The following is a 26952-nucleotide window of genomic DNA, read 5'->3' on the forward strand; positions in this document are numbered from 1 at the left end:
CACACACACACACACACAATACTGGGCAAGGCAGGTAAAGAGTCTTGGGGGCAGAGAAGAGACCAATCACTTAGCCTTGTAAGCCAGTTTGGCTTTTATTTAACGTTGAAAGGAAACCATTGGTGTCTTTAGAGAGGAGGAGTGACAGGTTCTAATTTACATTTTATAATATCACCTTGTCTGCCTTATGGAAATTGCATTTCAGAAAGATCAGAGGTTGGAGCAGGGAGAGGAGTTAGGAGGTGGATCTTCCTAGAGTTCTATTGTGCTCTTTATTAGAATAGGTCAGAATGGGGTGGAACAAATTTAAAGCAAAATCACGCGATCCACATAGAAGGTTCCATGTGGACACCCACATGACGATGGCCCAAGAGGCTATGTGGCATATCCTTGGGAGTGCAGGCAGCATTTGGAGGAATGATGGTATTTAAAGTCATGGCCCTAGACAGTTAATAAAACCTGTGGACATTGTTTAGATACCTCGAAAGGGAGAAGTGGGCCCAGGATAAAGCTCTCAACAATTTCAGGTTTTATAATTGAGAAAAAAAGAGTCAGGCAAGAAGAATGTAAAGAAAATTCCAGTGAAATAAGAAATAAAGAACCACTGATAATGTCAAATTTTTAGAGACATTTTAGTAGGTGGGAGAACAAAGAAATGAGGGGCGAGTTTAGAGAGAACGTGGGGTTCACATAGGATAAAAGATACTAAAATGTCTGAATATATGGATGGGTAGGACCCAGTGAAAGAAAGACAACTGGAAAGGGAAAGAGAGGAAGTGCAGACCAGTCTTTGAGAAGGAGAGTGAGCAGGATCTGCAGCTCTGGGGGAGGAACGGCTGTTGAGGGTATGGGGCATCCTTCCTAGCTGAAGAGAGGAGACCAAGAACATGGGAAGCAGGGTCTTCAGCCCTGGTGGTCACTTTTACTTGAATCTAAAACTTGTGCACCATTCTGGTTCTCTTTTTAATTTCAGTCTCTTCTTCCTACTTTTCTAAGAATGAGGAATCCACCCAGACCTTGGCTAGAGTGCATCTGCTTGTGCTTCTTATGGCCTTTTGTGTGATGTCATAACTATAGGGCCGCATACATATGACACTGTGCAGCCACGGGTGCCTGTCTGCCTGTGCCTGCACAGAAATCTGCAGGGGCTTTGTCTACTAAATGCTTTTGTCCCCCTTTTATCAATGGTACAAGCAGGTCATTTGTTTTGGACCAGAATGAATAAAATGGAAAACTCATTGCTCTGACCATGTGCACTCAACTGCTGCCTGCCAGTACTTAGAGAGGTGGTGATTTTTTGTTGCTGGGTCAGGCTCCATAGAACCTTTTTGAGCCTGTAGAAGTGGAGATGATGAAAATGGAAATGTTAAGGTTTTGATATTGGGTATCTCCCAAATTCTCATGCAGAGACAAGGCAAGAAAGTTTTTTTTTTTTTTTTTCAAAATCATTGAGTTATAAGAGTCTTAAACTAAGCAAGTAAGCAAGGGATTGACTCTTTCTCTCTCCCTCCCTCCCACCCTTCCTCCCTTCCTCTCTCTTTCTCTCTCCCCACCCCCTTTCTCTCTCTCTCACACACACCCCTTCCTGGTGTGATGTCCTTCCTGGTGTGATGTCTACCACAGTCTTCCACCATGATGCTTTGCCTCACCTCACACCCTGAGGAATGGAGTCGGACGTCTATGGACTGAGACCCCTGTAACTGTGAGTGCCAAATCAACTTTTCCTTCTCTGAAATTTTTCTTGCCAGGTCTTTTTGTCCCAACAATGAAAAAGCTGACTAAAACCAGAAAGTTTACTGCAAGGAAACAGAATGGTACTTGAGAGGAAGAAAGAGAAAGAAAAAAAAATCTAGAAGATGAAAAGACAAGGAAAGAGCTGTGGTTTGACACTGTGGACCCTTTTAGGAATTTGGTAAGTAAAGGAAGGGGTCTAGGAAGAGAACAGAGCAGGCACAGTGGTGAGAGCAACTTTGAGTAGAAAAACAAGAACAGCTGAGGATCTTAAGGCTTTTTTCAACTCCATCCTCAGGAGAAACTTCCCTAAAAACCATATCACGTTGAATGCTTTTAGAGACAGCCTTCTGTTTCTTTTGAATGTGATGCCATGCTGGTCTCAAGATGCCTAATTTTGCTGGGATTAAAATTTAATTGGTTTGCCTTTGTCTGATGTTTGCTCACCCAATGTGCTGGCATGGTGGTAGATGCTGTTTGAGACCCAAAGTGACTTTGCCGTCCTTGTCTTCCTGCTGCACCCTCTGGTGATAGAAACAGACACGTCTGTGCACTGCTATGATAAAAATGCAGAAAGGGTGAGTGAGGTATGTTTTTAATGATTGTTATCAAAATAACAAGGACTAAGAATTTCCTTGTAAGAAATGTGTATTCTTCAAAGATACCTTTTTAGAGAAAAGAAATCAATAGCTCCCCAATCCATCAGTCTCAATTTAAATCAGTATTCATTCTCAGCTCTTTCTCCTGGAGAGGGCAGTGGCTCAAATTGTCACTGGTAGATTTGTTTTTGTCTAAATGCATCATTTGAAGGCGGTGTTTCAAATGACTTCTAATAACCTTAAGTATGTAGACAATCTAAATAGAGATTGAAAATGGCCACTTTAGGCATAATGTTCCATCCAGAGAATGTTTGCTAATTATTTGTTTCAACAACAATAACAGCAATAAAAACACAATGTCAGCATTTTTAAAGACTTAAGACTCAAAATATCAATTGCATTTGGCTTAAAACTTTCAAAGGATATGCCTCTTAAACAAGATGTCAGTCTTGTATTCAGTAATTTACCTCACCTAGACTGTTTAATACATATTTTTTTTCCTTCTTTATTGTCCTTAAGGGAAGATCAAATACATTTTATTTTCTTTGTTCTCTGCCTTCTCCTTCTGTCACTTTGGTTCACTGTGGGTCCTTGCAATTAGAGCAGTAGTTGGTATACAGTACAGACTAAGTCTTTGTCAAATGAATTCATCAAGTAAATCTTTGCATCCTCTACATGTCCTGGCATAGTGACACATTGTACTTGAGAGACTCTCAAAAATTAATTGACCTAAGATGATCACCATAGTTCTATCAGCCATATGAGTAGAAGTGGACATCAAAACTTAAATAGTGCCACCATCTCAGTGTATATAGCCAATGGCTGTCTGGTTCTCATTAGCATCTTCATTAGCTATGGTTTTGTATCAAAACAGTGTTACTGCATCTCAGCTTCTCATTTTGTCAATTAGTATTAATTTCTCACCACATGTGCTAAAAACTTGCATCCAAGCTGGTCAATATATGCATTTCACCAATAGGGAAGCATTGAAGGGAGGAAATCATAATTAGGGGCCTTGAAAATAACAGCGTAGCTTATGAAGTTCCTTAAGATACAGCAGGCCAAACACAAAGCTCAAAAAAGCTTTTATCAAAAATACTTCAAGGAAGGATGGACATTGAAAACTTTCATGTTCTGAGGTCACCAAGAAACATACCTCATGTTCCCTAAAGATTCTGGCTTTTAGAATGCCAAAATGATCGTTTTTTAAAAAAATAAGCATTTGATTTCTGAAATTTATTTATCTAGAACAATGAAATTGTATATTAGGTGTGAACATTTCAGCAGTAACAGACGTAAAAAATGGTGGGTATGAGCCAACAAGTAGATAGTGTATTGTAAATTGGATAGAAATGATGAAAACTGCGTTCACAGCAGTTCTAAGATTTAAATTTAAAAAAAGAATGATTTTTGTCCTTTTCAGGAATCTTTCATTTAGCTGCACAGAGTAATTATTGCCTGCAGAGGTGCACACAGATTGGATTTAGTAGACTGCTTAATTGTCCTTTCCAGATGTGAACTTTCCAACCTGCCTCCCAGTCTCTAGATGGTGAGGATTCCTTTCAATCAAAATGCAGAGCCTCTTTCCTTCACTTGTGTGTGTTCTCAACTTGATTTTTTTTTTTTTTTACTAGCTGCTGCCAAAGTTTGACAATTGATGTTTGAAAGCGTTGACCTAGGGGACATTATATTCTACTTTTCTGAGAGAGAAAGCCAGGTAATTCCCCTCTATTAATCCACTTTTCATAGGAACACTTTCATTGGACTGGGATTTAACATTTTATCTTAAGGTTTATAATTGGTTGACCGAAGTAAAGGTCATTTAATGTTACAAGTGTCATCTATCCGGGTGTTCAACAAGTCTTAAACACAAAGTGTGCTCATAAATTTACATTAAATGCTACCACTATGTTTTTGTTTTTTTCCCCTTTATCTACCTTTTTATTTCTTCTTTAGTGATGACCTGTGCCTCTAATAATAGATAATAGGAGCTATTTTACAGTCTTTCATTTTTTCACATTGGCTGCGAGGAAACATAGTGTTGAGGTTACTGTTCCTTTACTTTATTCTTCTTTATTCAAGATGGTTCTAACTCCTTTAGAAATTAAAACAGACCTAAGTTATTCTCAAATACATGCAATCTCAATGGAACTTAGTTAATTCCTATTCTGAAACTTACATTTCAAATATAACACATCTATTTTTAAATCTAATCTTGCTTCTACTAAAATGCATTTAGTATATACTCATGCATTAAAAAATACATCATGGCAAAGTTGCATTTGACAATATGTTTCAGTAATAAATCCACCATGAATTTGACTTCATGGTCTGATCAGATTTTTAATTTTATAATATCAGAATTTGTTTTCTGGTTCCTCTTCTAATTAACTGAACAACTCATCTAAATCTTCTTTTGTTTCTTTATATTTATATAACACAAATAAATGATATAATACAGAAAAATGGCTACTAAAGATTTTAAACCAGATTCTATATATAATTTCTCCACAATTTTTGTACTTATAACTCTCTTTTCAGTGCTATCTACTGTGCTCCATAAACTGTGATTGTTATATTTCTTGTAAAAATATAACACTGGCCAAATTATATTGTTATATTGTGTGAATATGTGGATTTGGAACAAATCCCATCATTATGTACAAGTATAATGCATCAACAAAAATTTGGAAAAATATGATCTCAGCTGAACATCTTCCTTAGTCCATTGGTGATGCCGTGATAAAACACAATAATCTGAGTAGTTTGTAGTCAACACACATTTATTTCTTACTGTTCTGAAGGCCAGGAAGTCCAAGTCCAAGATGAAGATGTCGGTAACTTTGGAGTTTAGTGTGGGACCCACTTTCTGGTTCAAAGAGAGCACTTCTCCCTGTGCCCCGTGTAGAGAAGGGACAAGAGATTTCCTTTGAGTTTCTTTTACACGGGGACTAATCTCACTCTTGAGGGTTCTTCCCTCATGACCTGACACCTTCCAAAGGCTTCCACCTCCAAGTGCCCTCACATTAGGGATTAGTTTCCCACACTAAAATTTTGGCAGGATACTATAGTCCATAGTAACATTTAAAAGAAAATTTGGCAAAGAAGCTAATGATTTTTTTTCTTAGAAGGATGCCGCTTCTTTAAAGCACATTTTATCACTCAAAGAAACAAAATAATTATATTTCCATTAGAGAGTTTTTTTTTTTTGTTGTTGTTTTTGTTTATTGTTTGTTTTCTTTCTTTTTTTTAATTTTTTATTGTTGGTTATTCAAAACATTACATAGTTCTTGATATATCATATTTCACCCTTTGATTCAAGTGGGTTATGAGCTCCCATTTTTACCCCATATACAGATTGCAGAATCACATCAGTTGCACATCCATTGATTTACATATTGCCATACTAGTGCCTGTTGTGTTCTGCTGCCTTTCCTATCCTCTACTATCCCCCCTCCCCTCCCCTCCCCTCTTCTTTCTCTGCCCCCTCTACTGTCATTCATTTGTCCCCCTTGTATTATTTTTCCCTTTCCCCTCACTTCCTCTTGTATGTACTTTTGTATAACACTGAGGGTCTCCTTCCATTTCCATGCAATTTCCCTTCTCTCTCCCTTTCCCTCCCACCTCTCATCCCTGTTTAATGTTAATCTTCTTCTCATGCTCTTCAACCCTACTCTGTTCTTAGTTACTCTCCTTATATCAAAGAAGACATTTGGCATTTGTTTTTTAGGGATTGGCTAGCTTCACTTAGCATAATCTGCTCTAATGCCATCCATTTCCCTGCAAATTCTATGATTTTGTCATTTTTTAATGCAGAGTAATACTCCATTGTGTATAAATGCCACATTTTTTTTATCCATTCATCTATTGAAGGGCATCTAGGTTGGTTCCACAGTCTTGCTATTGTGAATTGTGCTGCTATGAACATCGATGTAGCAGTGTCCCTGTAGCATGCTCTTTTTAGGTCTTTAGGGAATAGACCGAGAAGGGGAATAGCTGGGTCAAATGGTGGCTCCATTCCCAGCTTTCCAAGAAATCTCCATACTGCTTTCCAAATTGGCTGCACCATTTGCAGTCCCACCAGCAATGTACAAGTGAACCCTTTTCCCCAAATCCTCGCCAGCACTTGTTGTTGTTTGACTTCCTAATGGCTGCCAATCTTACTGGAGTGAGATGGTATCTTAGGGTGGTTTTGATTTGCATTTCTCTGACTGCTAGAGATGGTGAGCATTTTTTCATGTACTTGTTGATTGATTGTACGTCCTCCTCTGAGAAGTGTCTGTTCAGGTCCTTGGCCCATTTGTTGATTGGGTTGTTTGTTCTCTTATTGTCTAATTTTTTGAGTTCTTTGTATACTCTGGATATTAGGGCTCTATCTGAAGTGTGAGGAGTAAAGATTTGTTCCCAGGATGTAGGCTCCCTATGTACCTCTCTTATTGCTTCTTTTGCTGAGAAAAAACTTTTTAGTTTGAGTAAGTCCCATTTGTTGATTCTAGTTATTAACTTTTGTGCTATGGGTGTCCTATTGAGGAATTTGGAGCCCGACCCCACAGTATGTAGATCGTAGCCAACTTTTTCTTCTATCAGACGGCGTGTCTCTGATTTTATATCAAGCTCCTTGATCCATTTTGAATTAACTTTTGTGCATGGCAAGAGAAAGGGATTCAGTTTCATTTTGTTGCATATGGATTTCCAGTTTTCCCAACACCATTTGTTGAAGATGCTATCCTTCCTCCATTGCATGCTTTTAGCCCCTTTATCAAATATAAGATAGTTGTAGTTTTGTGGATTGGTTTCTGTGTCCTCTATTCTGTACCATTGGTCCACCCGCCTGTTTTGGTACCAGTACCATGCTGTTTTTGTTACTATTGCTCTGTATTATAGTTTGAAGTCTGGTATCGCTATACTGTCTGATTCACACTTCCTGCTTAGCATTGTTTTTGCTATTCTGGGTCGTTTATTTTTCCATATGAATTTCATGATTGCTTTCTCTATTTCTACAAGAAATGCCATTGGGATTTTGATTGGCATTGCATTAAACCTATAGAGAACTTTTGGTAATATCGCCATTTTGATGATGTTAGTTCTGCCTATCCATGAACAGGGTATATTTTTCCATCTTCTAAGATCTTCTTCTATTTCTCTCTTTAGGGTTCTGTAGTTTTCATTGTATAAGTCTTTCACCTCTTTTGTTAGGTTGATTCCCAACTATTTTATTTTTTTTGAAGATATTGTGAATGGAGTGGTTGTCCTCATTTCCATTTCAGAGGATTTGTCACTGATATACAGGAATGCCTTTGATTTATGCATGTTGATTTTATATCCTGCCACTTTGCTGAATTCATTTATTAGCTCTAATAGTTTCTTTGTAGACCCTTTTGGGTCTGCTAGATATAGAATCATGTCATCTGCAAACAGTGATAATTTAAGTTCTTCTTTTCCTATTTTGATGCCTTTAATTTCTTTCGTCTGTCTAATTGCTCTGGCCAGTGTTTCGAGAACTATGTTGAACAGAAGTGGTGAGAGAGGGCATCCCTGTCTTGTTCCAGATTTTAGAGGGAATGCCTTCAATTTTTCTCCATTCAGAATGATGCTAGCCTGAGGCTTAGCATAGATTGCTTTTACAATATTGAGGTATGTTCCTGTTATCCCTAGTTTTTCTAGAGTTTTGAACATAAAGGGATGCTATACTTTGTCGAATGCTTTTTCCGCATCTATCGAGATGATCATATGGTTTTTATTTTTAAGTCTATTGATGTGGTGAATAACATTTATTGATTTCCGTATATTGAACCAGCCTTGCATCCCAGGGATGAATCCTACTTGATCATGGTGCACAATTTTTTTGATATGTTTTTGTATCTGATTCGCCAGAATTTTATTGAGGATTTTTGCATCTAGGTTCATTAGAGATATTGGTCTGTAGTTTTCTTTCTTTGAAGTGTCTTTGTCTGGTTTAGGTATCAGGGTGATGTTGGCCTCATAGAATGAATTTGGAAGTTCTCCCTCTTTTTCAATTTCCTGAAGTAGCTTGAAAAGTATTGGTATTAGTTCCTCTTTAAAGGTTTTGTAAAACTCTGCTGTATTCCCATCCGGTCCTGGGCTTTTCTTAGTTGGTAGTCTTTTTGATGGTTTCTTCTATTTCCTCAATTGATATTGGTCTGTTTAGGTTGTCTATATCTTCCTGACTCAATCTGGGCAGATCATATGACTTAAGAAATTTATCTATGCCTTCACTATCTTCTAATTTATTGGAGTATAAGGATTCAAAATAATTTTCGATTATCTTCTGTATTTCTGAAGTGTCTGTTGTGATATTGCCTTTTTCATCCCGTATGCTAGTAATTTGAGTTCTCTCTCTTCTTCTCTTTGCTAGCATCGCTAAGGGTCTGTCGATTTTGTTTATTTTTTCAAAGAACCAACTTTTAGTTTTGTCAGTTTTTTCAATTGTTTCTTTTGTTTCGATTTCATTAATTTCAGCTCTGATTTTAATTATTTCTTGCCTTCTACTTCTTTTGCTGTTGTTTTGCTCTTCTTTTTCTAGGATTTTGGGATGAAGTATGAGATCATTTATTTGTTGGTTTTTTCTTTTTTTAAGGAATGAACTCCAAGCAATGAATTTTCCTCTTAGAACTGCTTTCAATGTGTCCCATAGATTCCGATATGTTGTGTCTGTGTTTTCATTTATCTCTAAGAATTTTTTAATTTCCTCCTTGATGTCTTCTATAACCCATTGATCATTCAGTAACCTATTGTTCATTCTCCAAGTGATGTATGCTTTTTCCTTCCTTCTTTTATTGTTGATTTTCAGTTTCATTCCATTATGATCAGATAAGATGCATGGTATTATCTCTACTCCTTTATATTGTCTAAGAGTTGCCCTGTGACATAATATGTGATCTATTTTTGAGAAGGATCCATGTGCTGCTGAGAAAAAAGTGTAACTGCTTGATGTTGGGTAGTATATTCTATATATGTCAATTAAGTCTAGGTTATCAATTGTGTTATTGAGTTCTATAGTTTCCTTATTCAACTTTTGTTTGGAAGATCTGTCCATTGGTGAGAGAGGTGTGTTGAAGTCTCCCATGATAATGGTATGGTGGTCTATTAGACTCTTGAACTTGAGAAGAGTTTGTTTGATGAACATAGCTGCACCATTGTTAGGGGCATATATATTTATGATTGTTATGTCTTGTTGGTGTATGGTTCCCTTGAGCAGTATGTAGTGTCCCTCTTTATCCCTTTTGATTAACTTTGGCTTGAAATCTATTTTATTTGATATGAGTATGGACACTCCTGCTTGTTTCCGAAGTCCATATGAGTGATATGATTTTTCCCAACCTTTCACCTTCAGCCTATGTATGTCTTTTCCTATCAAATGCGTCTCCTGTAGGCAGCATATTGTTGGGTCTTGTTTTGTGATCCATTCTACTAGCCTGTGTCTCTTAATTGGTGAGTTTAAGCCATTAACATTTAGGGTTATTATTGAGATATGGGTTGTTCTTCCAGCCATATTTGTTTATTTATGTTACTAAACATGGTTTGTTTTCCTCTTTGATTATTTCCCCCCCTTTACTGTCCTACCTCCCACTGTTGGTTTTCGTTGTTATTTTCCATTTCCTCCTCCTGTAATGTTTTGCCGAGGATTTTTTGAAGAGATGGTTTTCTAGCTGCAAATTCTTTTAACTTTTGTTTATCGTGGAAGGTTTTAATTTCATCTTCCATCCTGAAGCTTAATTTCGCTGGATACACAATTCTTGGTTGGAACCCATTTTCTTTCAGTGTTTGAAATATGTTATTCCAGGATCTTCTAGCTTTCAGAGTCTGTGTTGAAAGATCAGCTGTTATCCTGATTGGCTTACCCCTAAATGTAATCTGCTTCCTTTCTCTTGTAGCTTTTAAAATTCTCTCCTTATTCTGTATGTTGGGCATCTTCATTATAATGTGTCTAGGTGTGGATCTCTTATGATTTTGCACATTTGGCGTCCTGTAGGCTTCTAGGATTTGGGATTCTGTCTCATTCTTCAAGTCTGGGAAGTTTTCTCGTATTATTTCATTGAATAGATTGCTCATTCCTTTGGTTTGAAACTCTGTCCCTTCCTGTATCCCAATGACAATTAAGTTTGGTCTCTTTATGTTATCCCATATTTCTTGGATGTTCTGCTCATGGTTTCTTAACAGTCTCGCTGAGCTGTCTATGTTCTTTTCAAGTTGAAGTACTTTATATTCATTGTTGGATGTTCTATCTTCTAAGTGTTCTACTCTGCTGGTAGTATTCTCAATTGAGTTTTTAAGTTGGTTTATTGCTTCCTGCATTTTTAGGATTTCTGTTTGTTTGTTTTTTATAACCTCTATCTCCCTGGATAGTTGATCTTTTGCTTCTTAGATTTGTTTATGTAATTCATTGTTGAAGTGATCTTTCATTGTCTGATTTTGCTGTCTGATGTCTTCCTTGAGACTCCAGATCATCTGAAGCATGTATATCCTGAATTCTTTATCTGACATTCCATCTGCTGCAGCTATTACCTCTTCTACCGTTGAGTTGACCTGCATTGCTTGTGGTCCTTTCTTTCCTTGTCTCTTCATACTGTTCGCGTTTCTTTCCGCTTGGTGAAACTTTGTGCTATTGAATTTTCCCCCTATATATTTATATTGGTCGTGTATAGTTGCAAAGTCTCCCTCGCAGGCGCGGGCGGCGGCTCTGCCCCTCCTCCAATTGGGGCAATGTGCCCACCACGCCGGCAGCCCACTGGGCCTGTTCTTCGGGTCGTTAGCAGGTCCGCCTACCTTGCAGGCGCTGGCAGCGGCTCTGTCCCTCTGCAGGCCTCTGGGGATGTTCTGCCGGTGGGTCGCAGGTCCGCCTACCTTGCAGGCACTGGGGGGGGCGGCTCTACCCTTCCGCAGGCCACTGGGCCTGTTCTGTTTGTCAGTTGCAGGTCTGGCCTGTTCTGTGGGTGGTCACAGTTCCGTCTACCTTGCAGGCGAGGTGGGGGGTGGCGGCTCTGCCTCTCAGCAGGCCGCTGCTCTTGTTCTGCTGGTGGGTTGCAGGCCCGCCTACCTTGCAGGAGTGGTTGGCAGCTCTGCCCCTCCGCGGGCCACTGGGCCTTTTTTGTTGGTGGTCACAGTTCTGCCTACCTGGCAGGCGCGGGGGGTGGTGGGCGGCTCTTCTCCTCAGTAGGCCGCTGGAGAGAGTTTTGATAACTATAGATATTCATATTTATGGCTCTATCATAAAGGAATCAAGCATTTTATTGCTCTATCAATCCACATTTAGGGGTACCTGGATTTATAGTGGATGTGTCAGTTCACAATTAAGTATGAAAGTAAAGCATCAATGGGGTGCTCTTGTGCAGATTGAATCTTAGTGAATTGTTTTCTTAAATGCAAGCTTCACACAGGTGACTTGGAAATGTTCACAGATTAAATTAATCAGTTCTTCAGTCACAGGCTTGTATTTCTTAACATATAAAATGAATATATGTATTATTTTCAACATTTCTTTAAAACCATGTAAAAATATGAAGTTTTGAAGAAAAATACTTTGGAATTAACCCCCAGTATGGTATCAGTTAATAAGTACCATTTGTTGAATATGAAAAAGTTAGATCCTGTCTTTAAATATTTAAAAATAATATTTAAAACCACCTTCCTTGGCTGATGCTACATTAATTGGATATTCTAGATGAGGGAACTGAGGCACAGAAAGATCTTCATTTGGTCCAGAACCATAAAGCTTGCAAGAAAAGGTCTTGCATGGAATCAATATTTATCTGACTCAGAATGCTGCACTCTGAAGCACTAAGCTATAATGCCTCCCGAACCTACAGATTAGATATGTGTTAAAGATAAGTCAGCTTAGGGCAAAGGGACTGTACTGAGAATTTTAGGTCCTTGCTGGTCCTTAAACTCTGCTACTCACCAGCGGCATGCCTAGCTCGTTAGACACTAGGTACCACTACTGAGAAACTCTCCAGCCAGAAACTCAGTTTCTGCTTTGTATAAAATTTTGTGAAGCAAAAACACAGGCTCTTTAGATTCCCCTCTGATTATAATTTCCCATGCATGCATATCTTTATTTCCTAAACCACACCCACTTGAGCCTGGATTACAGCTACCACAGTTTTTCTCTGGTTTCACCCTAGAAATGAGAATGCTGGCCCCTCTTTTAAATCCTGGAAATTATTTCTTAAAGCAGTATCCCACTCTTGTTCAGAAGCAAATCTTACCTGATATGTGATAATTAACCATTTCTTTCTCTCTTATCCTGGTTTTCTGTGACAGATTCAGCTGGCCAAAATATTAATACACAGTGCCGAGAGTGCTCTTTAGGGACTCTGCAGAATCTTCAATTTTGAAAACTATCATCTGTCAAAGCTCACTTTCACCAACACCAACACAAACACCTATTTGATTGCCCCAAAGAAAGAGTAATAAAACAGGGTTTTGGGGGGTTTTTTGGTTATTTTTTGTTTGTTTGTTTTGTTTCCTGCTTTATCCTTGCAATTCCTTCTCCCCAGCGCTTAGTCAAATATGGATTAGAAAAGTACAGTATACTCTGAATAACAGTATTGTCTGACCCAAACCAGTTTCCACACACTTGTATTTTGCATATGCTCTCTCAGGGTGATTTCTCACCTCAAATACTGAGCCCATTTCTGCAAATAAATCTAAAACGAGCTTGACTGAGCAAGCAAAATATAATAACCTTTGTATTTTAGTGATAAATACTGCTTTTTTCTTGAAGTAATTTGATAAACTCTCTGGTATGCTACATCATGTGAATGTTATCATAGGGATTTATTTATTTATTTGTTTTTTGTTTGTTTAATTTATTTTTGGTACTGGTATTGAACATAGGGAGGCTTAATAAGTGAGCGACATTCACAAAACTTTTTATTTCTTATTTTGAGACAGGATCTCACTAAGTTGCTTAAGGCCTCACCAAGTTGCTGAGGCTGATCTTGAACTTGAAATCCTCCTGCCTCAGCCTCCTGAGTCACTAGGTACCACCTACTTGAGTATAAAACATGAGACTGTATTACAGCTATACTGGGAATATAGGTGTGTGCTACCAGGCCTATATAGCAATTTAAAATTCTTTATTAGTATAAAAATAAACACTAATACAAATACATAAGTGGAATGTATTTAAATGTATGATCTGTCTTTTTATGCTCCCCTTAAAACTAAAGTTTATAAATGGCTAAAACAATTTGCCAGCACTAAGTCCATAAGAACAAAAACCACTTCAAAGCAGTTAGTTAGGCAAACACCTATTCCCCAGGCTGTCAAGCACATCAATAATCCAGCTACAAAATTCAACACAGGATTATTAATTCCTCAGGTTCCATCCAGCCAGGCAGTGTTTTTTAAGGCTTTTGTCCAAAGATGAATTTAAGGAATACATTATATCCTGGATAATACAAAACAGCATGCTTTGGAAAACTGCACTGTAAGTTCCTTCTTAAAATATAGTTGGAGTATACCTGAAAGCAGCTGTAGTTAGGAGGAGAAAGGATCTACACTGTTAACTTTCAAATAAAAAAATATGTTAGCATCTGTAGGATCTTGTGATTTTTATATTACTGCCCTGTAATTCAGTCCTGAATTCATAAATCTATACTTCAGGGAGCTATTGTATATAATCTTTTAAAAAGAGCAAAGCCCTGTTAACTTTTATAAAATCTTATATATGATTTATTAAATGTGTCTGTAATATTTATTTCATAAATGTATTAAATTAAAATGTAAATACAGTTTAGCTATTGTGAATTGTGCTGCTATAAACATTGATGTGGCTGTGTCCCTTGTAGTATGCTGTTTTTAAGTCCTTTGGGTATAGACAAAGGAGAGGGATACTGGGTCAAATGGTGATTCCACTCCCAGATTTCCAAGGAATCTCCACACTGCTTTCCATATTGGCTGCACCAATTTGCAGTCCCACTAGCATGTATGAGTGTACCTTTTTCCCCACATCCTCAACAACACTTATTGTTGTTTGTCTTCATAATAGCTGCCATTCTGACTGGAATGAGATGAAATCTTAGAATAGATTTGATTTGTATTTCTCTAATTGCTACATATGATGAGCATTTTTTTTCATATATTTGTTGATTGATTGCATATCCTCTTCTGAGAAGTGTCTGTTCAGGTTGTTGGCCCAAACTGTGGAGCCAACCTAGAAGCCCTTCAGTAGATGAATGGATATAAAAAAATGTGGCATATATACACAATGGAATTTTTTTGAAAGAGAGAGAGAGAGAATTTTAATATTTATTTTTTAGTTTTCGGCGGACACAACATCTTTGTTTGTATGTGGTGCTGAGGATTGAACCCGGGCCGCATGCATGCCAGGCAAGCGCGCTACCGCTTGAGCCACATCCCCAGCCCACAATGGAATTTTATTTAGCAATAAAAAAGAATAAAATCATGGCATTTGCAGGTAAATAGATGGCATTGGAGAAGATAATGCTGAGTGAAGTTAGCCAATCCTCCCCCCGCCAAAAAACAAACAAACAAACAAATGCTGAATGTTTTCTCTTATATAAGGAGGCTAATTCATAGTTGGGTAGGGACGGGGAGCATGGGAGGAAAAGAGGAACTCCAGATAGGGCAAAGGGGTGGCAGGGAAAAGGAGGGGGCAGGGGCTTAACAAGGATGATGGAATATGATAGACATCATTATCCAAAGTACATGTATGAAGACATGAATTGGTGTCAAAGTATTTTATATACAACCAGAGGTATGAAAAATTGTGCTGTATATGTGTAACAAGAATTGTAATGAATTCTGCTGTCATTTTTTTAAAAATCAATAAAAAGGCAAAAAAGAAGTTATATTTGTCTGAGGTAATAGATGATCCTATTACTCTGATCTAATTATTACACACTGTACATATGTATGGAAATATCTGTACTTTACTGCATCCTTAAATATGTAAAATTACTAAGAATTAATTAAAATGAAAATGATTATCATAAAAATAAAATAAAATGTAAATACAATTAACTATTAGATGATGCATGATAGAATTCTACTTGACCTTATTACCTAAATATTCAAGCAAAGAAAATTCATTTGGAAAGACAGTTTTGTCTAAAACATTGATAAAGTCATTGTTTCTGCTTTTATTCTTTTATTTTTTTCTTTCTTTCTCCCCCCCCGCCCCGGCCGCCAAGGCTTCATATTCTATATTCTGTGTCTGTTTATGCAATACATAGTTCAACCCTGACCTTAGAAAATTTAATATGAGTCACAAATTCATGGAATATAGAAAATAAGAAGTAAAAAAAAAAAAAACAATTTTATAAAACTAAAGTCTCCCAAAATTTTTATTATTGATGATTAAAGAATAATGTACTCAATTAGGTCTCATTTATGAAAATAGAAATATTTTGTTGTGAAACACCATTGTACTCAGATATAAAGAGATATTCAAAAATTCTATAGCAATCTTAATTTTATGTCTTCTAAAATTTTGCTTCTATAAAATTTAATCTTAAGTTTCCAGTATTCAACCAATAAAACAGTTTATTCCAGGCCAGCAATGTTTAATGTGAAAAAATAAATATGAAGCAAAAATATCACTCATAAAACTGTGTGATAATAATTTGAAAATAAAAAAAAGTAACAAAGAACTCAAAGGTCTTTTTTCTATCTAAATCTGATCTCTGTGAGTAAGTGATGTAGCTCTGTGGCAGATGCTTCCCTAGTATCTGTGAGGCTCTCTGTTTAATCCCTAGTATTACAAAAAAATAGAAAATAAAATCATAAAAAATAAAATGATATCTGATCAACTAATTTGTAAGTCTTTGAAAAGTCACATACATTTATGAATTTAAGATTCCTTTAGTTATAAATCACACTCTCTGAATTCTAACCAATCCAAATATTCTAATGATTTAAGTCCTTGATCTAGCTACTCAATTAAAATTTTTAAATAAATTCCATATCATTGTTGGGAGAAATCTTACATTAAAATTGGAGAATGGTTAAAAAACAGGACTTTCACTTAACTATCTCATTAATCATTCCCTGAGGGCAGGAAGAATAAGAATTATATGAAAAATACTAGGCTAGAATTATCTTTGATTTAAAAATTACACAGTGAGGGCTGGGATGGTAGCTCAGTGGTAGAGCGCTCCCCTAGCACGGGTGGGACCTGGGTTCGATCCGCAGCACCACATAAAAAAATAAAGACATTGTGTTGTGTCCATCTACACCTAAAAATAAATATTTAAAAAGAAAAAAATATTACACAATGAAATTTATAAAAACTAGAAAAAAATATTTCATTATCACAGCACTGTTTTGGCACAGCTTTATTTTAAGAAATAGGTTTGTTATGAAAGATAAAATTGTGTAGGTTGAAGCACCCAAATAAATTTTTATAAAGTTCATACTTTATAAAATTGACCCAATAAGACAACTTCTTTTTAGTTAATAAAGTTCAGGAAAAGAACCTCAGAAGAAATCATACATGGACCAGCATGTGATGCAGAATCAAAGAATTCATTGATTTCCATCTGGTTATTATAATTTGATTTTATAATATAGAGTCTAATCCATGGAAACCAATATAATAAAGTCCAAGAGAGAAAATCTTGATTTTCTTCTGGGTATTTCATTTGAAAATGCATATGGTCATGTGTTTAATATAGAGTAATAAATTCTTACATTATGGTGGAAGTAAATGCATTTTAAAGTATTTTTTGGCTTTAAAGATAAATTAACACATTGTATTGAATTTATAAGAATTAATAATATTTATATATATATATATATATATATATATATATATATATATATATATATATACACACACACACACACATCATCAATAATAAAATCGCTAAGCCCTTACCTCATATAAGAAACAAATTACCAGGTTTATAAATCATGGTCACATTCCTGAAAGTTAATCATGTAGCTTATTCTCCATCTTGACACTTCTATATAATATGAGCCGGAAGAATTCTTCAAATTGACTCTTTGGGAATATTGGAAAAAGTGTTGTCTTCTCACTGATGAGTGTACTATGTAAATTTCATCTTACATAAATTAAAATACTACAAGGGATATAATATGCTATTGAGTGCCATTAAGCTATAAGGTGAAATTCTGATATAAACTAACCCCCAATTTATCCAGAATAGTCAAAGATTTGATCTGATCCAGATTCCTATTCCAGGTTCTGTTGATCATCTTTTAAATCCTATATCTTTCTTCCTGAAGCTTATCTATTCTAAGATGAAGTATTCTTACTTCAAATAATTTATAATTCATATTCTATGTCCAGGTTTTGAGTTTTTAAACATTTTTCCCCAGTGAGGTGCAATGCAAATCTTCTTACAATATATTTTAGAAGGTATTCCTATTGCTTTCTCTTCCTCTTCAAACTAAGAATGGTACTTTGAACATGAAGGATGCTGACACCCTCCCTGGATCTTTCTAAAGTGAGGGTTTCCTACAGGTGGTGAGTTAACATGGAGTGGGGTCTAGTTTTTGGAGCTTGAGAAAAGGGGATCACATGAGTAAAGGTCATTTCTGAAATCCTAGGGAAACAATTTTGACCATAGCATTGCATTAAAACAAAGAAAGAAAATTTAATGTTAAGGAAGAATGAAACAAGAATAAGTGAATAATTACTGTAGGCTGAGTTAGGTGCTAGGCACATTCCAAATCATGTTTCATTTAATTTTTATAACAATTTATGAGGATGAAAGAGCATTTAGGTTTGAAGTCACATGTCCCGTTTGTAACAAATCAATGCTGATCCCCTTAGAGTGACTCTTTTCCAAGCGTGGATTTTCCTATAGTATTTGTATAGTTTGTATGCTATGTGTTTACTCAGAAATGTTTTATGTAATTCTGTACTGCATAAAAGCTAAATTAAAATATTAATCTAATACCTAACAATGTGGAAAACGGTGTTATATTAAATCTATTTCCATCCTTCCCTTCTTATCTTCCTCCCTCTCTTTTCTTCTTTCTCCTCCTTCTCCTCCTCTTTCTCCTTTTTAATAATTCGTTTTAGTCACCAGAATGTGGCCCTTTTAAAGGCTGGGATTCTTTTCTAGGCCCCCTTCCACATAAGAGGTACATACAAAAACCCTTCCAAGAATGTTGGATGAATGTACAAATATTGGAATGGGTACAGTTCTTATCTACCATTGTGGTAACTTTAATATGTGCCAAATATTGTGTTGGCATCACATACTAACTCTGATGAGAAAAATATTACAAATATTGTATTTCTTCCACTTGATACATGGGGAAAGAGAACCTGAAGAAGTTGAATGAACTTGAACTTGTATTGTGGCCATGCACTGCGAGGAAGTGGCATAACAATACTCTGTCTAAGCAGAGGTCTTTCTAGACCTGAATCCTGCTCAGATACTAACGTGCCATGCCATATTATAAATTATCCCTTTGATTCCCCCATTTAGGAAATTTGGTGAAACCAATGGCCTCTATCATGATCTTAAATTTGACCAGCCAAATGTAGCAGAGACATAAATCAGAATAAAGTAAATTGTATGTGTGATTGATAGGACTCCACATTGATAAAATAACAAGAATTAGAAATATGCTGGCATCAATTCAAAGGTCTGGGACATGGGAAAAAATGTTCTTGTTTATTTAAATATACTCTGTTCCAAAGAACATTTCCAAATAATTTCAATTATTTGAACAATATATCAATATAAAACAAGTAAGCATTATAACATGATAGAAAATTGTGAATAGAAAATTTGATAGAGTTAAGAAAAATATTGGCATGAAAAATGTATGGTATTAAGAGTGCCTTAGGGTTTAGTCAGTGAAGCAAACATTATTAGAATTAGACTTTACACAAAAGTGGGAAACACTGGGAAAGTTAAAGCCCAGAAGGGGAATTCTCAGAATCAGAAGAGTTTCTAATCACTGATCAGCTCTTCTGAAGCACTGGTGCAAATTAGCAATAAATGATGTTGATGCCCCTAGCCAAAGACCACCAGGAGCATATCTGAGCAGGTTGGGTTTAGCACACATTCTATTAAGACACACTAAGGGTATGTTTCAGTCACAGTATACTAGAAAAGGATTGTTGTTAAGATTAACTTCATGTTAGGAGATGTGGGGGAGGGCATATGCAAGCAGTGTTTTACTCTGGAATAAAAGATGATTCACCAAGAGTTCAATAAATGTAATAGAGAAGGAAGGAAAATTAGTCTCGTGCTAAAAATAAAATTGAAGAAAAAAAATACACCTATTACACATATTAATCAAGGTAGGATGAGTGGACAATTTTGTGGTGAGTATAATGTTTTATTTGTGTTCAGGTGTAATTACGAAATGGTGTGGTATCATTTTGATCTGTCATGGTCATCAAGTAGACTTGCCTTCTAGAGGTGATGATCTGTGAATGTATTTATGTTTGAAAGAACGCTCAAGTTTTGCCCTGGGTACCAGGGCAGTTGCCAGAAGTCAAGAATGATTTCTCAGTCTCCATTGCTTTCAGATAAGCCCAAAGTGTAATCATGATGGAAGAATGTATGAAGAGGTTCAGGGAAGCCATTAGAACTCCTGCCTCTGTGGTTCTTGGGGAAACCATCTGGTGCTGTCTTGGGCCACTTCTAAAGGCAGTGCTCATACATATTGGAGATCAAGTAAAAAAGAGAGCAAGAAGAAGTGAAATTTTGTCTAGGAACCTTTGTTCTATTGGAAGGATCATTATCACCATTTTATAGCTGAAGAACTTTAATTACAGATTGGCTAAGTCACTTGTTCAGGGTCACAAGACTACCAGGATTCAAATCACATAAGTCTTTCTTAGTTTTAATCATTTGTCTCTGCAGTCTCATAATGAACCATAAATGAATGAAAAGATTGTCAGAATCACTGGTGCTTGGGAAAATAGCAATCAAGGTTAGAAAGTGTTGATTGTAACCCATCAAAACGTAAGAAGCCCAATAACATTCTGTAGATAAAGTACTAGAATAGCTCACCTGCTGCTGCTTTGCCAGTTTGGTGCTAAATGGCAGTAACTTTGAGAAAGTCCTTTGCCAATATCCATCAGAGAAGTTAGTATGACACAGAAAGCTCTACTTCTGTAAACAAATCCTATTGTAAAAAAACAGCGTATAAAGAAAAAAGTCAGGCAAATAACTACAGCAGCACTATTTACAATATCATAAAAATAGAAGCAAATTGAATGCCTGTCATTTGAGAATGAATGAGCATATTTATGGAACATATATTCTATCAACTATTGGGAAGATTTACCAAAATCTAGAACGTTTCCTTTGAAGCCAGAGGGGTTCATGATGAGTTCATTACTTTAAAAATCATTTATAGGTGTTCATAGAGCATTTCCAAAAGGGCATATACATGAATGTGGATAGAAGCATCTAGCAAGTTATGGAAGGTTCTTTCAACATTGTTAACTCCAGGACAAAAGCATGGGTCATTGATAGAAGCATATGGATTTGTATGCATGTTTTTATGGTGTGTTTCATTCTACTTATTGTTTTGAGTAATTATAATTAATATTTGTAGCTGAAAGAGTATGTATAAAATGTTTCTTAGAAAGTTAAAGAAATTTTGTTATTCCTTAAGAAGATTTAAAATACTCTTCATTCAAATTGATGTGTGAACATATTTTTAAAAGATAATTTTGACTAAAAAACTTCCAGACTAATTAAAACAGTTTATGATGGAATTGCCATCTTATAAGAATTCCAAAATAAGTTTTTCTTGTGAAATTAAAATTCAAGATTTGGTTCTGTCGGTAAAAGTTGATTTTATGAACTCTATTTCATGAAAAGCAGAATTACATTAGAGTTCTTCAGGCTTAAAAATGATAAAGTGATCTCTATAAATAGAATAATACAAAAGAAACATAAGTTGTAATATGTTCAGAATGTGCATTACTACAGATGGAGATATATAAGTTTAATTTCTTATTTCACTTCTATCTCATCCAATATAAATTTTATATTGGTACATCAAGCTGTAGTAGACATGTGATATTAAAAATGGCTTTGATCCATTTATACTTTAAGGAATCAGAAATTTCTGAGGTATAACCACTAATAAAATCTAAAAACCACTTATGTTTATATAATTTTTATATTTTTAAAAAATATTTCAATTATGAAGATCCATATAAAAGAATTTTCAGTGGGTTGCTTAATGATTAATATTTTAGGTCATTGTCTCTCTTAAATAATAAAATTTAATTATACATGCATATCATACTTATGGGACAATTAGATATATTGGACAATATCTATCAAAACAAGTATTCAAATTACTCCATCCATTGGAAGAGTCATTCCTAAAATTAATTATTCAAACAGTTCTAATTCCAACAACTAAATTTGTGTTTGAGGAAAAATTTCAACTGTACTGTACATATGAAAAGTATTAAGTGTGTGTGTGTGTATGTGTGTGTGCATGTATATATGTCAAAGGGAGAGAAAGAGTGAGCAGAAATATAAATTCCACTTTGTTTAAATTAAATTCATTTCATTCATCAACATATTTAAAATGATCATGAATCTGGATAAAAAGTATTAGATTGAAAGATAAAGATCTGGCCGGGTGCACAGTGGCACATGCCTATCATCCCAGCAGTGTAGGAGGCTGAAGCAGGAGCATTGTAAGTTTGAGGCTAGCCTCAGCAATTTAGCGAGGCCCTGTCACACACACACACACACACACACAAATATATATATATATATATATATATATATATATATATATATATATATATATATATATATATATATATATATTTGTGTTAAAAATAACGAAAGGGTAGGGATGTAGCTTAGTATTAAATTGCCCCTGGTTTGATCCCTAATATGAGCCCCCCCAAGACATAAAAAGATAGTGATCTGTTTTGAAAGCTCCTCATAGCAATCTGTTATATTCATACTAATATTAAGCCACAAAAAGTTTTTCAAACCACCCAAATATAACTCAAATATATTAGCAGTTCTAAATTGATGTATTATCCAAAAGCTGATTAGCAATAAACAACCCAATTAAAAAGTGGAAATTGATCTAAACAGGCATTTCTCCAAAGAAAATACATATAGACAACAGGGACATGAAAAACTATTCAACATTACTAACATCAGGAAAAGGAAATTCCAAATCACAGTAAGCTATATCCTCAGTCCAGGATGGAGGACTAATATCAGAAAGACTGAAGGAATCCTGGCCAGGTTGTAGAAAAAAAGGATCACTTGTGTGCTGTTGGTGGAGACTTAAACTAGTGCTACCACTGGGAAATCAGTATGGAAGCCTCTGGCTTATGATCAAGTTGTCCCATGGGTATATATCCAAGGAAATGAAACCAGGAGGTGAGAGAGACACCTGCACTATTGTGTTTATTGTAACATAATTCACAATAGCCAAGAAAAGACAGCAAAGTTTCTATTGACTGAAAATTGATTTTTAAGAAAAAGATGTGACATATATATATATATATACACAATGGAATAATACTTAGCCATAAAAAGAATGAAATCCTCTCCTCTGCATCAATATGATGGGAGGGAGGTATATTAATGTTAGGTGAACTAAGCCAGGCACAGAAAGACAAGTACTGCATGATTTCAATCATATGCATGTTCTAAAATGTCAATCTCACAGAAGTTGAGAATAGAACAGTGGCTACCAAGGCTGGGAAGAGCAGGCAGTGGGATGGGGAAATACTGCTCCATGGGTAGTAAGTTAGAGGTACAATAAAGTTCCAGCAGGCTTGGGCACAGAAGGGTGGCTATAGTCATCAATAATATACTGTACTTAACCTAAAAATCTAGAAGAGAAGATTTTGGAAACATTTTTACCAAAGAGAAATAAAAATGTATGAGGAGAAACTATTTTTAAACTGATTTACGCAGTGTAAAATGTAAGGATATATCAAAAACCTTATGTGTACCACATTAACATGTACAATTTTACAGTTTTTTGTATAGTAAAAGTAAATTTTAAAAAGTATGTTAAAATAATAAATAATTTAAAAAATTACTATCTTGTGTATGTATACTTCTCTCTCCTGTACCCACTACAATCCCCAGAGTACTAATTTCTAAAGTAATAGTAGTCCCCATTTTTAAAAAATATTTTTTATTTGTTGGTGGACCTTTATTTTTTTATATGTGATGCTGAAAATCGAACCCAGTGCTTCACAATACTAGGCCAGCACTCTGCCACTGAGCCACAACTTCACCCCAGTGTTCCCCTTTTTTTCATAAAAACTATTTATCATCACTTGACAAAGATAGAATGCTTACAATTTGACTGAAGAGAACAAATTTAACAAATAATGGGTAAAGGACTATTTTGTTTTCCCTAGTTTAGGACAAGTACAAAATGTAATAGCTAAAATATCAGAAAAAAATAAAGGTGGACTCTTAAAATCTCCTATCCCATGGAGCAGTTCTACTGGTAGAACCCAAATAACATTTGCAAAATATATCTACAGAGAGTAATTTAACGTCAAGTTCCAAATTTGGTATACCGTTAAGATCCTGAGGTAACCTTGTCACCTGTAATGTAAACACTCCCTAACCAGGTGGTCCATGTTCTTAAGCTCTGAAGATACAGCCAATGAAAATCATCTGTTGACCGATTTGAAAAAAGCCATCCATAATTAATGTCTGCAGATAAATAACATTCCCATTTTGACAAGGAGCAGCAGCAACAATAACTTTTCTACACAGACAGTTTTATGTGTCTTTTCTTCTCTAATTATCATTTTGGAAAGCTTTCAAGAGATATCTCTTATTACGGTAGACTGGTTTTCTGATAAAGTTCTAATATATGTGTCCTTATTTAAGGTGATTTCTAAGACAGATAGGTCAAAGTGAACAAAGTCAAGTGTATAAATTTTGGGATACTCAGTCAAAGCACTCTACTTTGTTGAATACATCTCAAAATGCAAAATATACTACCTATGGACATAATTTTTCATATAAAGAATGATATTGAAAGCCAAGTTATATAGAAAATATATATAATGATGAGCACATTATTTTTCTTGAAGATATTTTACTTTTTAAATATTTCTTTCTTCATGTTCTTGATTTTGATAACTATATAAGGAAGGGACTGCTAGTATGAAAGGAAATCGAAACAGAAGATTAAAACCAAACAACATGAAGAGAGAGGTTTAATCAGTGATCTTCTTTAACATTTAGAAAATAAAACATGTTTTAGCTATGACTAATAATACTTCATTCAAAATTTGACAAGACTTGGTTTCTTTGTTTATTTTTTTCATAGCATTAGCTTCTTTTTAAACATACCTCTTCCAAATTTACGTCCTTCTTATTCTCAAATATTATCTTTTGTGGTCAACTCATTAATGTATCAAATATATTTAATATAAAGAAATCAGATTCCAGCAAATATCGTTCTTTAGCTTGCTGTTGCAATGCTCTGCACCAAGAAATTCCTAGCTCTATCTCATTTGTAATGGTCATTTTCATCTTTTCTCGTTTTCACAGCTAGCCCATGCTGAATCATGTTATATAGTTTATTCCTTTGTAATCTATTAGGATATAGATGTCTTTGGCAACTCTACTGGATTCAGCCACCTGGGTACCACTTAATGACATGTCATAAAATGCTTTATGATTTAATGGGATCTTTTCTTGTTTTCATTTCATCATAATGATATATCATAACAATTTATGTTAGACCATTAAAAATGTTGCAAGTGATTTGACTTCAAATTTCAAGTCTGTCAAGATATCAGTAGATACAAAAGATAAGCTGGCAGAAGGGATCTTGAAACATACAACCGAAATGTGGGCTACATCAAGACTCAGGGACTGTCTGATTTTTGTGAAGGTTAGCTTCATCCTACCAATTAGTCAAGTATGCTTAACATTTTTCTTTGATACTTCTGCTTAAGGTGATATAATTTCTGACAGGTGTCAGAGAGGAATAATTTTATATGTTGACTAAGTCTCTGGAAAGTCCTAGAGCAATGTTTTAGATAACTGTAAAATGAATTATTTCCCTTATCAATTTTCTATATTTCTTGATTGTTCCTTATGCACATAAATAGAAATTTGTAACAAAATCAATATAAAAAGCAACGACAGCTCAGGACTTATTCATCTTCACTCTTTCTGACATCTATGTTTAGTCACTCATATCTTATTTTAATAAATATGTAAATGATGTGTGTTCTATTGGGCTAGGATGAGGGAAGTAAGACAGTTCCTTTAGATACAAAATGAAGGGAGTATTAATAGTCATCAAAAGAGATATTATAATTCTATATTTCTTTAAGTATAAATTATTGAAATTCATAATGAATATAATAACAAAATGCTAAATAAAGACAGGATGAATATGTTCTAAACTGTACTGTGTACAACAAGAAATCTAAAAAGTCAGAAACGTTTTGATTTTGAATACTGAGGACAGGGACATCAATTGATTAAAATGTGGGAGCTTGTCATCAAAGACAAGATTTCTGAGTAATCAGACATTTTCAGGTGGCTGAAAGAATAGCAAATATGATAGCAGATTTTATGTAGCCAATCGATTGGGATAAGTGATGCTCAGATTGCTTGTAAAATGTTAATTGTTCTGTTTGTGTTTCTAGAAGAGACTACCATTTGGATCTGTAGACTGAGTAAAGAAGTTCTGCCCTCATCAGCATGCATGGGCATCTTCCAGCTCAATGAGTCAGAAGAAGGGAAATCATCTGTCAAGCTGAGCGAACCTCTTTTCCAGGCTGTCTCTCCCCCTCCCCTCTCTCTCTCTTCTTCCTTCCATAAACACACACATGCACAAACACAATCAATATTTGCGGTTGAACAAAACAAGCAAGTTACATCTATTGCAATTTCAGAAAAAAATGAAAACCTGAACAATGAATTTTTCATTTATATTTACACAGATTATGAAATCGTGAAATAGTACCCCCCCCAAAGCAAGATCATGATCATATCAATCATTGGAGAAAAATCCAATCATGGAGAAAAATAGAAGTGTGATATGGAGACAAAAATGTATATATGCACATACACATATATATTCTCAAAATACATTTATATGTGTCTCTGTGTAGTCTATATGTGCATATGATAAACATTATTTGATATGATATGATAATAATTTGTATAATTGATTTCATTATACAATTTAAATGGAAATAAAGTGAGAAACTTCTGTTGCAAGAACATAATGTATGATTGCTATCAGTGTCTTTGCTGGTTGAGTGAGATCTTTAAGGTGTCCCACAGAATAGAGCAACTTGCTATTGTCAGATGTTCTCATCTGGTCTCTCTTCTGAAGGTCAGCCTGCTCCTCATTCTCTTTGGAGCTATAAGTGGCATGGTCCTTAGAGTTGAGAGTTTTGTAAGTCCACTGCTCAAGGAAGCAGACTTCTCCTTCAGCACATCCACCACTAATGCCCTGTTTGAGTCACCTGGACAGTCTCTTACCTGAGCTTCAACCCTAACTCCTCAACACCCTTCTTCCACTTTTGCACCCTTCCTCTCGTTCATGAAACAGAAACAGAAATAAAAGATGTTGACATTGCCAGATGGTATGTCTACTCTATTCCGAGCCCTGCAAATGACTTCTCCATTTTCATTAGTATATA

The sequence above is a fragment of the Marmota monax genome, unplaced genomic scaffold, assembly GCF_021218885.2.
Source record: "Marmota monax isolate L192 unplaced genomic scaffold, Marmota_monax_Labrador192_F-V1.1 WCK01_AAM20220418_F8-fsc00022, whole genome shotgun sequence".
NCBI lineage: Eukaryota > Metazoa > Chordata > Mammalia > Rodentia > Sciuridae > Marmota > Marmota monax.